Source organism: Hevea brasiliensis, chromosome 15 (genome assembly GCF_030052815.1).
Source record: "Hevea brasiliensis isolate MT/VB/25A 57/8 chromosome 15, ASM3005281v1, whole genome shotgun sequence".
Taxonomy (NCBI): Eukaryota; Viridiplantae; Streptophyta; class Magnoliopsida; order Malpighiales; family Euphorbiaceae; genus Hevea; species Hevea brasiliensis.
The window spans coordinates 55,821,109-55,834,089 of record NC_079507.1 but is presented as its reverse complement, the minus strand read 5'-3'; positions in this window follow the sequence as shown (position 1 = coordinate 55,834,089).

Here is a 12,981-nt window from a genome sequence, read left to right as displayed (position 1 = left end):
GCATTGAAACCCTAATCTCACTAACTCTTGCATTTAACCATTTCAATGCCTTTAACTATTATCACTTAACTCATTAAGGTTTATATTCCTATCCAAGCCAATCAAGCCATGCAAATTACACTCTTCACAATGCTGGCCGAAATTTCCTCTCTTCCTAAACATGCAATATTTTTCAATTTCCCATACAATCTCATTCATTTCTACCCTAAATCCATCATATATACTAAAAAGAGAAGTTGGATTAGCTTACCTTAAGTGAGCAGAATTTGTCTATCCAATTCTTCAACTTTGCTTGATTTATTTGCTCCCAATCTTCTTATCAAAGTTCAAATACAAGTTTTAGTTATGGGATGTAAAGATTTCATAGAAAGATTTAGGGTTTAAGAGAAGATTTAGATGGCTTCAATGGAGGTTTTAATCATGGTGAGGGAGAGGGAAATGGGAGGCGGCAACCAAAGGAAGGAAGAAGACTTTTTTTTGTTTTTTTTTTCTTTTATTTTCTTTCATCTTTATCACTTAAAGAAGACCAAAAATCCAATTTAATAAATAATTTAATAAATTTGTTTGTGACATCATTAATGATGTCATCAACTTTGACTTTTCCATCTTTTCCTTTTTTTTTTCTATTTATTTTTTTTCTATTAGTTCTTTAATTTAATTCTCGATTCCGAAATTTTCTTTTCTCCGATTTTATTGGACAGTTAGGTCAGGAGTCAGCTCTCGGGGTCAATTGACCAAATTGCCCCTCACCGGTTCATCCCGATTTGCAAATAATCCAATATTTCTTCCGGCTCCCTGACTTAATTATTTGACTGGCTTAACAGTTCTTTTTCGTGATTTTCTCTTTTCCACTGTGTTCATAAGGGTCCTAAGGACCGCAGCGTCACTTTTTACGGTTCGAAATTTGAGTTTAAAATGACTTTGTAGTCGTTCCCGAGGAGGTCACCCATCGCTGTGACTCTCGGCTCGTTTAACCTCTTATGTTCTGTTTTTCTTATTTATAGTTAACTAATTAAACATTACTAATTATTTGTGTTTATGGCTTCTCAAGTTGTCTTAAGTGTGGCCCTAATCCCATTAATTGTCCGGATCGACACCGGTCACCGGAACAGTGAAATATACCAGGCTATACCAATAAGGGTGTTACAATTCTCCCCCCCTTAAATAAATTTCGTCTCGAAATTTTACCTGGTATCAATCTCTGAACAGCTGTGGATGTTGTCTCCTCATGTCCTCCTCTCGTTCCCAAGTAGCTTCTTGGCCTGAATGATGGTTCCACAGCACTTTTACCAATGGTATCTGCTTGTTCCGTAGCTGCTTCACCTCATAAGCCAGAATCTTTATGGGTTCTTCTTCATATGTGAGGTTTGGATTCACTTCTATTTCTTCTACTGGTAGTACATGAGATGGGTCTGATCGATACCTCCTCAACATAGACAAATGGAAGACATTATGTATCTTTTCCAACTCTGGAGGTAGTGCCAACCGATATACCAAAGGACCCACTCTTTCCAATACCTCATATGGCCCGATAAAACGAGGACTTAGTTTCCCCTTTCTGCCGAATCTCATAATCCTCTTCCAAGGATAAACCTTGAGGAAAACTTTCTCACCCACTGCATACTCAATATCCCTTCTTTTCAAATCAACATAGGACTTTTGACGGTCTGATGCAGTTTTAAGTCGGTCTCTGATTACCCTGATTTTCTCTTCAGTCTGTTGAACAATTTCGGGTCCAATCATTTTTCTTTCACCCACGTCATCCCAACACAACGGGGTTCTACATTTCCTGCCATACAAAGCTTCATATGGAGGCATCCCAATGCTTGATTGGTAGCTGTTGTTGTAAGCAAACTCAATCAAAGGCAAGTGTGTATCCCAACTACCCTCAAACTCAATCATACAAGCCCGTAGCATGTCCTCCAAAATCTGAATTACCCTCTCAGACTGGCCATCTGTCTGTGGGTGGAATGCAGTACTGAAGTTCAATCTAGTTCCTAGGGCTCTCTGAAGACTACTCCAGAATCTAGAAGTGAACCTAGGATATCTATCTGATACGATAGATACTGGCACTCCATGCAGTCTCACAATCTCATCAATGTACAACCTGGCCAATCTGTCTAGACTGTAGTCCATTCGGACTGGCAGAAAATGAGCAGACTTAGTCAGTCTATCAATAATGACCCATACTGCATCATGACCCTTCTGTGTCTTTGGAAGTCCCATCACAAAATCCATTGTTATTCTCTCCCATTTCCATTCTGGCACTGGTAGTGGATGTAACAACCCAGTGGGTACTTGATGCTCTGCCTTTACTTGCTGACAAGTTAGGCATTTGGATACAAACTCTGCCATGTCTCTTTTTAAACCCATCCACCAGTAATGCTCCTTTAGCCCTCTATACATTTTTGTACCACCAGGATGCATAGCAAAAGGAGACTCATGTGCTTCCTTCAAAATGATCTGCCTCAAATCAACATCATTAGGAACACATATTCTGCCCTGGTGTAGCAATAGACCATCATCTCGGATTGAGAACTCTGATTTCTTGCCTTGTCTGACTTCTTCCAACAGCTTCTCATACTTTTCATCATTCTGAGCAGTCATTCTGATCTGATCAATTAACACTGGCTGTACATGCCATGCAACTGCTTTCTGCCCCTCATCATTAATCTCTAGACTGGCATGTAATGATCTCAACTCATGTACTAAAGACAAAGGAGTAACCCGTAGACTTGCCATAGTCTTGTGACTTAGGGCGTCAGCCACGACATTAGCTTTTCCTGGCTGATAGTCTATCAGACAATCATAGTCTTTTATCAACTCTAACCACCTCCTCTGTCTCAAATTCAACTCTTTCTGGGTGCCCAAATACTTCAAACTCTTATGATCTGTGTAGATGTAACATTTCTCCCCATACAAATAATGTCTCCAGATCTTAAGAGCAAACACAATGGCTGCAAGCTCCAAATCATGTGTCAGATAATTCCTCTCATGCGGTTTTAGCTGGCGTGATGCATAGTGTCACACCTTAACCCTCTGTAAGGCATAACACGATCCCGTAGAATACCTAATGAACTGCCGAACTTCACCTACTGATAACTCATTAAGTACCCTACAAGGGATTTTAAAACAATTTTCTTATTTTTGACAAGTGGTGAGCATTTTCTAGTAAGTACTTAACACATTTAGTTAAAATTAAAACTAGTTAATATTTTGGTCCATTTTAGTTTTCCGCAAATTCTATAAAAATTTTGACAGAGTTTCCTCTGTATTTTGAGAAAACCGTTCTTCAAATACCTGTAAAAAGCACTTCTAAAAGTTTTTCTCAACCCCTACTTCAGTTTCACAATCAAACTCAGTCAATTTCTCAAAATTCACAAGTTCAATAGTTCTCAAAATACTGTCAATCAATATCATTCATATTTCATTAAAAACAAAATAATTTATACACAACCTTACAAATTTATATCAAAAGAAACACAAACTAAACTTTATTACAAACTTCATACAGATTTGTGTACAAGCTGCTCAAGACCCATCTTTACATGTCCATACATTTATGTGCAATATATACATCAAAAGAAGTATTTACAGATAGGGTATAAATTATACCCGAAAGCTTCAAGCTGATGACTTCACACACCTCAGCAGCTCAGTCTGCTGCTCCTCTAGTCTCTATATTTGCGACAGCAATAAAAGCTATCGCTGAGTACTAGGACTCAGTGGTGCACAATATACTAAAATAATCTTTATGCAAAACTTAAAGCACATTCATTCAAAAATTTGGCTAAACATGAAAATTAAATACAATCATGCATTGTAAGATTTTACATGTAAACCAAGTTCAATTCAAAGTAACAAAACACATTTCATAAAACCCACAGTTAGATCACGCCATTCGAAACAAATAGAATCTCAATAGCCAGAGGCTAAAGAGAAATCACATGAATCTCAATAGCCAGAAGCTAAAGAGAAATCATATCACAAGGCTAGCTAGCTCAAATATATGGATATCCATTCACATCCTCTTCTACTGGCACACCTCAACACTTCTCCAGAGAAGGAATCAAAATTCAAAACTAATTACCCCCACTAGTCGTGCCAGTGAGGTGTTCAAATATGTGGTCATGACACTGTGGTTTCAAAACTTATCTTAACAATTTGCTAAACATTGTCTTTTCAAATATACAAAATAACTTTCAACAATTTAGATCAAATATCATAAGAATGCCATAATCCAATATTTCATATTATTCAAATCGATATGCAAAAGATGATTATAAAAGTATATGTTGTGCACAAACCTCAAACGAGTCGCTTGTTGGCCTTGACTCGACTTCTTGGGTTCTGTCCCGGTATTCTTTTCCACTGAAATACAAAATTTTCCAATGTTTCAGTACTAAAACTTAAAATAAATCCAAAATAAACTTAACTTCACATTTACCTAGCTCTAACGTGTTAAATTCGACGTTCTCAAAATTTTTGTGTTTCAGGTTACTATTCACTGCACTATTTAAGTCAAATTATTGACTTTCTAAGGTTTAATGGGTATGGGAACTCCAACTTCACCCACATACCACATTTTGATCACCAAACTTGTTGGTTTTGGTCATTTGTTTAAAACTTTGGTCATTTTGGCAAAATTGCCAATTTTCGATTTTGGTTCTCCGAAGTTGCACTGTTTCATTGGTTGGTCTACTGTTGGAATTTGATAAAACTTCCTTCATAGAAAATGTTTTTTACTGTCTTAAGTGTATTCTCATTTTTGGATCACCTCAATCGGAGTTTTGTAGCTCAAGTTATGGCCAAAATAAGTTTACTGTTCACGTGTACTGTTCATACTGGTATTTTGGGTTCTGGCAGATTTTGATCCAACTTTGGTCAACAATTTGATCAAGTTAAGTTCATAATTTGGTCTAACTTTCTTCATATGAAATGTTCTACTATGTCTTAGGTTTCCATCGGTTCAAGAATCGCCTAAATCCGAGTTTCCTAGAGAGAGTTATAGCCATCCAAACATTACTGCTCAATTGAAAATCTGCAGAGTTGCAGGTTTGGTAATTTAACTTTGCTCAATAATTTGAATGGTTTAATGGCATAATTTGGGGTGGTGTTCTTCATGAAAGTTTTAGATCTATGTCTCATCTAATTGCTGGTAAAATTTCAGGTCAATTTGACCTTTCTAACTCGAATTATGACCAAATGAACAGTTACTGTTCATTTGGTCAGTTTAGTGCAGTGGCAGCCTGCTATCAATTCACTTTGGTCAATTATTTCACCAAGTTTTGGTCAGTTTTTGGTCATGGTTCCTTAATGAAAATTGTGCTCTTTTATATCTATTTTCATCTTCAATTGATGGCATATCAATTGGACTTGTAATATTTGAGTTTTGGTCCTTCAAAGTGGGTTTGGTCATGCTGCCAGCAGCATGACCATTGACCTACGAATTTGGCTTAATTTCCTACCATTCTCACACAACTTATTTGGTCATAATTGACCATTATTTCCTGTCACAATAGGTTAAACATGCCATTTATGCATTTCTTCAATTTTTGGTTCATAAACCCTAGCATTGAAACCCTAATCTCACTAACTCTTGCATTTAACAACTTCTAATAATTTTAATGCTAATCATTTAACTAAGTAAAGCTTCTAAACTCACTCAATTGCATCATATTCATGCAAACCACACTTCTCTCAAGCTGCCCGAAATTTCAATTTAATTCTTTCCCCATATTTGTTTCATTTACATCAAGTTCTTAACTCACTTAATTACCTAAACATGCATTTGAATGGAAAAATAGTAAGTTAGCATACTAACCTCAACTATTTTGCCAATTCTCCAATTTCTCTCCTTCTTTCTTCTTGTAATCTCCTTCTTAAGTTGCAATAACAAGTTCTAGGGAGGTTTTTAAGGGAGTTATTAAGGTTGAGTGGAGGAATAAAGCTTGAGTGCAAGCTTTAATGGAGGATGGGCAATGGTGAATTGAAGAAGAAAGTGGGGCGGCAAGGAAGATGGAAAATGAGGTTTTTAATTTTTGTTTTCTTTTATGTTTATCCCTTTTTGAAGACCAAAATTCTCTAATTAATAAAATAATTAAATTAAATCTTTATGACATCATACATGATGTCATCCCTTTTACTTTTCCAACCTCTTTCCTTTTCTCTTTTTTTTTTCTATTTATTTTTTTTTCTATTAGTTCTTTAATTTAATTCTCGATTCCGAAAATTTTTATTTCTCCGATTTTATTGGACAGTTAGGTCAGGAGTCAGCTCTCGGGGTTAATTGACCAAATTGCCCCTCGCCGGTTCATCCTGGTTTGCAAATAATCCAATATTTCTTTCGGCTCCCTGACCTAATTATTTGACTGGCTTAACAGTTCTTTTTCGTGATTTTCTCTTTTCCACTGTGTTCATAAGGGTCCTAAGGACTGCAGCGTCACTTTTTACGGTTCGAAATTTGAGTTTAAAACGACTTCACAGTCGTTCTCGAGGAAGTCACCCATCGCTGTGACTCTCGGCTCGTTTAACTTCTTATGTTCTATTTTTCTTATTTATACTTAACTAATTGAACATTACTAATTATTTGTGTTTATGGCTTCTTAAGTTGTCTTAAGTGTGGTCCTAATCCCCTTAATTGTCCGGACCGACACCGGTCACCGGAACAGTGAAATCTACCAGGCTATACAAACGGGGGTGTTACACATAGGCAATGACATTTCGATCTTGCATCAACACACAACCTAACCTGTTGTGAGAAGCATCGCTGTAAACTGTATATTCTTTACCCGGTGTGGGTAAAGTCGAGCTGAGCCTCGGTCAAACATCTCTTCAATTCATCAAAACTTTGCTTGGCATTTGTCCATCCACCGAAATTTCACATCCTTTCTAAGCACTTGGTCAATGGAGATGCCAACATGGAGAATCCTTCACAAATCGACGGTAGTATCCAGCTAACCCTAGAAAAGCTGCGAATCTACGTGACATTTCCGGTGGCTTCCAATTAAGGACGACTTCAATTTTGCTAGGATCTACCTTAATACCCTCTTACGATACTACATGCCCCAAAAAGGATATCTCCTTCACCAAAATTCACACTTCGACAATTTGGCATATAGTGCTTTCTCCTCAAAGTCTGCAGTACAATCCGCAGATGTCTATCATGCTCTTACGCATTCCTCGAATAGACCAATATATCATCGATAAATACCACAACAAATCGATCGAGGTATGGTCTCAAGATAGTGTTCATCGATCCATAAAAGCGGTAGAGCATTAGTTAACCCGAATGGCATGACCAAGAACTCATAATGACCATAGCGGGTTACGAAGGCGCTTTTGAAATACTCTGCTCTTGAACTTTCAGCTGATAATAACCTGATCTCAGGTCAATTTTGGAGAATACAGCTGCACCCCTCAACTGATCAAACAAGTCATCAATGCGGGGCAATGGGTATCTGTTCTTTATTGTCACCTTATTCAACTGCCTATAGTCAATGCATAACCGGAGAGTGCCATCATTCTTCTTTACAAACAACACTGGCGCTCCCCAAGGTGACACACTAGGGCGGATGAAACCCTTGTCAAGCAACTCTTGCAACTGTACTTTCAATTCTTTTAGTTCTGCTGGTGCCATTCTATATGGCGTTATGGAGATTGGGTCCACACCAGGCATAACATCAATTTCAAACTGCACTTCTCTTTCTAGAGGTAATCATGGCAATTCATCAGGAAATACATCCGAAAAGTCACATACAGTAGGAATGTCCCTCAGTGCTGGACTCCCCACTTGGGTGTCTATCACATGAGCCAAGTACACCTCACACCCTTTTCTAATCATTTTCCTGGCCAATGCAGCTGAAATGATGTTTGAAGGCAATAACTGTCTCTCCCCATGTATTACTAGATCACCATACTGAGGGAGACCAAAAGTGACTGTCTTCAGTCTACAGTCAATCATGGCGTGATGCCTGGCTAACCAATCCATGCCCAAGATAATGTCATAATCTCTGAAGGGCATTTCAATTAAATCAGACAGAAAAGTGTGTCCTTGGATCACCAAAGGACAATCTCTATATAGCCTATTTACCCTGACCTCCTGGCCTAATGGACTAGTTACTAACACATCATAGTCCATTGGTACACACAGAATAGCAGTAGAACACATCACACTAGCACTAACATACGAATGTGTGGAGCCAGGATCAAATAACACATACACATCTTGGTCAAGGATGGAGAAAATACCAGCTACTACGTCTGATGTTTCAGCTTCCTCCCTCTGACGCATAGTATACACTCTGACTGGTGCACCACTGGGTGGTTAAGGTGCTCGACTACCAGGAGTGCTACCAGGACCCCTACCTCTGCCTCTACCTCTAGCAGCTGACGGTGACCCTCTAGGTGCAGAGACTTGGGCTGATCCTTCAGATGTAGTGAAAGATCCAGACCGGCGCGGGCTAGTGCAATCCTTCGCGAAATGTCCACTCCCTCCACAGTTAAAACATGTGCCAGTAGCTTTAAAACAAACCCCACCATAAGTTTTCCCACAAGTCTCACACTGTCGTACTGATAGAGATCCTCGAGAAGCTTGTTGGGTCTGCTGACCAGACCGGGGTGGTCTTTGGCCAGAAAATCTGCCTCTGCCTCTACGGGAGCTGGATCCCCCAAACTGTTTCCTCTTGCCAGAACCACTTTCAGATGCTTGTCATGTAGTCTTTTCAGCCTTCTCTTTCTCTTGTGAACCCTTCTTCACTGCCCCTTCTGATTCTATCCTTTCTAATTCCAAGGCTTGTGAGATCAATTCAACAAAATTCTGATGTCTGAAACCCACAACTTGCATTCTCAGACTCTGCCTTAGCCCGGACTCAAACCTCTTGCATCTGTCTCTGGGGGTGGAGACTAAGCTTCCAGCATAGTGGCTTAGCCTTGAGAAATCTCTTTCATATTCTGCTACAGTTCGGTTCCCTTGTTTCAAACTCAAGAATTCTTGCAACTTCATGTCCACATATGCATCGGGAACCCATTTCTGTCGGAACTCCCTCAAAAAGTCTGTCCATGTCAGCACAGGTGGCTCAACCAGGCTGTGGGGGATGGTCTTCCACCATTCAAATGCATCCCCTTACAACAAGGAAACAGAATACTCAAACTTCAGCTCTTCCGTACATTGTAACTTTCTGAAAACTCGTTCCATTCTTTCCAACCACTGTTCTGCCTCCAGTGGATCCACAGTGCCTTTAAACTCAGTGGCCCCAAATTTCATCAACTTTTCATACTGCCGAGCTAAGGGCTGTGATTGTGCTACAGGTACTGGCATCTGAGCTTGGGGTAGCACATTACCTGCCATTTGTTGAAAGAAGGCAGCCATTTGCTGCATAAATTGAGCAGGAAACTGCGGTGCTGGAGCAGGAGCTGGAGTGGCTGACCCACTCACGTTCTGGAGTGTTGGGGCTTCCTCTTGAACCTCAGCCTCAACAGATTGTTCTTTGGAATGATCTCCTCCTTTCATTCCGTTTTCTCAAATTTTCTACTTCCTGAGATTAAACACAAGGAGGTTGACCACCGTTAGTGCATATTCATGATATAAATATGTCATATGTATCAATTAAAGACACTTGAGCAGTTGTACTTATCAAAGAAATATTCACATGCATAGTCAAAATTTATTGAAAAATCATGCTCTGATACCACTAAAACATGTCACACCTTACCCTTCTGTAAGGCATAACATGATCCCGTAGAATACTTAATGAACTACCGAACTTCACCTACCGATAACTCATTAAGTACCCTACAAGGGATTTTAACACAATTTTCTTACATTGTGGAAGTGGTGAGCATTTTGATAAGAATTTAAAATCATTTATTCAAGTTTAAATACTAATAAAAATTTTTGTCCATTTTAGTTTTGCCGCAAATTTTATAAAAATTTTGACAGAGTTCCCTCTGTATTTTGAGAAACCAGTTCTTTAAAGACCTGTAAAAAGCACTTCCAAAAATATTTCACAACTCCCAACCACCAATAATTCGCAAATCAATTCAATTCAAGGCACTTCAACTAATTTCACAATACAAATCAAGGTTTCTCATCTCAAAATATTTAATATCTTCATTAACAAAACATAATGTAGGAAATTCATATGTACAAATATTAAATTACTGTAGAAAATCCAAAATAATATTATTACAATTTATTTACAACTGCTCAACTTATATTGATACAAATAACATTTCTATATTTACATCAAGATTATCTACAAGGGTATAAAATAATACCCGTACAAAAGATCAATGTAATCCTCGATTTAATCGCAGCTCACTCTGCTGCTTTTTCCTTGCTCTTATCTACGACAGCAAAATAAGCCATCGCTGAGTATAAAAATACTCAGTGGTGCACAATAAAAATTTAAAATGCAATAAATAAATTATTTATTGATGAAATATAATTTGAATACTTCACAATCACATTTCACAAATATCAAAGCTCATAACAACTCATTTTGTCAAATAATCTATTAAACACAGTTTAGTCAAACAATTTCATAAACACGGTGTTGCCAAAATCATACACAACTTAAGCAATGACACAAAATTTTCGATCAATGCCGTGTTGTACACCACGACAAAGCAATCTACAACCCCATTAATCGAAATCAATGAGGGAGGTGGCTAGCTAGCTAATGAGTACTCATCCGATCTATAACCTCAACTGGCAAACCAGAGAGGGAGGAAAATAAACGATCTCAACCCCATAAATGGAGAAGGAAATGTGATACTGTCATGCTAAGTGTGAATCCAAAATCAATTTAAAATAATTATTTTCAATAATTTATGAGAGATCCCAAACAATTTTCAAAGTCATTTTTGTATTCACAAAGTGGCAACACAATTTATAAATAACACAGCGATTTCATAAAGTATAGCAACTCAAATTTTCAATTGGGAAACAATTACATAAATTTATTGTGCACAAACCTGACTAGAGTCGCCTCTAGGCCTTGACTCAGTCTCTCCGAGCTACCAAGTCTTTTTCAGCTGAAACACACAATTTCATAGTGTTTCAGTACCATAACTTAACATAAGTCCAAAAATAAATTTAACTTCACTTTAACTAGCTCTATTGCGTTAAATTCAACGTTCTCAAAGTTTTTGTGTTTTGGGTTACTATTCACTACACTATTCAAGTTAAATTGTTGACTTTTTAAGGATTAATAGGTATGGGAACTCTAACTTCACCCACATACCACATTTTGGTCACCAAACTTGTTGGTTTTGGTCATTTTTTTCAAACCGTAGGTCATTTTGGCAAAATTGCCAATTTTTGGTTTTGGTGCTCCGAAGTTGCACTGTTCCATTGGTCGATCTACTGTTAGAATTTGACAAAACTTCCTTCATAGAAAATGTTCCTTATTGTCTTAAGTGTATTCTCATTTTTGGATCACCTCAATCGGAGTTTTGTAGCTCAAGTTATGGCCAAAATAAGTTTACTGTTTACGTGCACTGTTCATACTGGTATCTTGGGTTCTGGCAGATTTTGATCCAACTTTGGTCAGTAATTTGATCAAGTTAAGTTCATAATTTGGTCTAACTTTCTTCATATGAAATGTTCTACTATGTCTTAGGTTTCCATCGGTTCAAGAATCGCCTAAATCCGAGTTTCCTAGAGAAAGTTATAGCCATCCAAACATTACTGCTCAAATGAAAATCTGCAGAGTTGCAGGTTTGGTAACTTAACTTTGCTCAATAATTTGAATGGGTTAGTGGCATAATTTGAGGTGATGTTTTTCATGAAAGTTTTAGATCTATATCTCCTCTAACCCCTGGCCAAATTTCAGGTTAATTTGACCTGTCTAACTCGAGTTATGACCAAATGAACAGTTAGTCAGTTTGGTGCAATGGCAGCCTGCTCTCATTTCACTTTGGTCAATTGTTTCACCAAGTTTTGGTCAGTTTTTGGCCATGGTTCCTTGATTAAAATTGTGCTATTTTATGTCTATTTTCATCCCCAATTGGTGGCATATCAATTAGAATTGTAAAATTTGAGTTTTGGTCCTTCAAAGTAGGTTTGGTCATGCTGCCAGCAGCATGACCATTGGACCTACGAATTTGGTTTTCATTCCAACATTTCCCACACAACTTATTTGGTCAAAATTGACCATTATTTCATTTCACAATAGGTCAAACATGCCATTTATGCATTTCTCCAAATTTTGGTTCATAAACCCTAGCATTGAAACCCTAATCTCACTAACTCTTGCATTTAACCATTTCAATGCCTTTAACTATCATCACTTAACTCATTAAGGATTATATTCCTATCCAAGCCAATCAAGCCATGCAAATTACACTCTTCACAATGCTGGCCGAAATTTCCTCTCTTCCTAAACATGCAATATTTTTCAATTTCCCATATAATCTCATTCATTTCTACCCTAAATCCATCATATATACTAAAAAGAGAAGTTGGATTAGCTTACCTTAAGTGAGCAGAATTTGTCTATCCAATTCTTCAACTTTGCTTGATTTATTTGCTCCCAATCTTCTTATCAAAGTTCAAATACAAGTTTTAGTTATGGGATGTAAAGATTTCATGGAAAGATTTAAGGTTTAAGGGAAGATTTAGATGGCTTCAATGGAGGTTTTAATCATGGTGAGGGAGAGGGAAATGGGAGGTGGCAACCAAAGGAATGAAGAATACTTTTTTTTGTTTTTTTTTTTCTTTTATTTTCTTTCATCTTTATCACTTAAAGAAGACCAAAAATCTAATTTAATAAATAATTTAATAAATTTGTTTGTGACATCATTAATGATGTCATGAACTTTGACTTTTCCATCTTTTCCTTTTTTTTTCTATTTATTTTTTTCTATTAGTTCTTTAATTTAATTCTCGATTTCGAAATTTTCTTTTCTCCGATTTTATTGGACAGTTAGGTCAGGAGTCAGCTCTCGGGGTCAATTGACCAAATTGCCCCTCGCCAG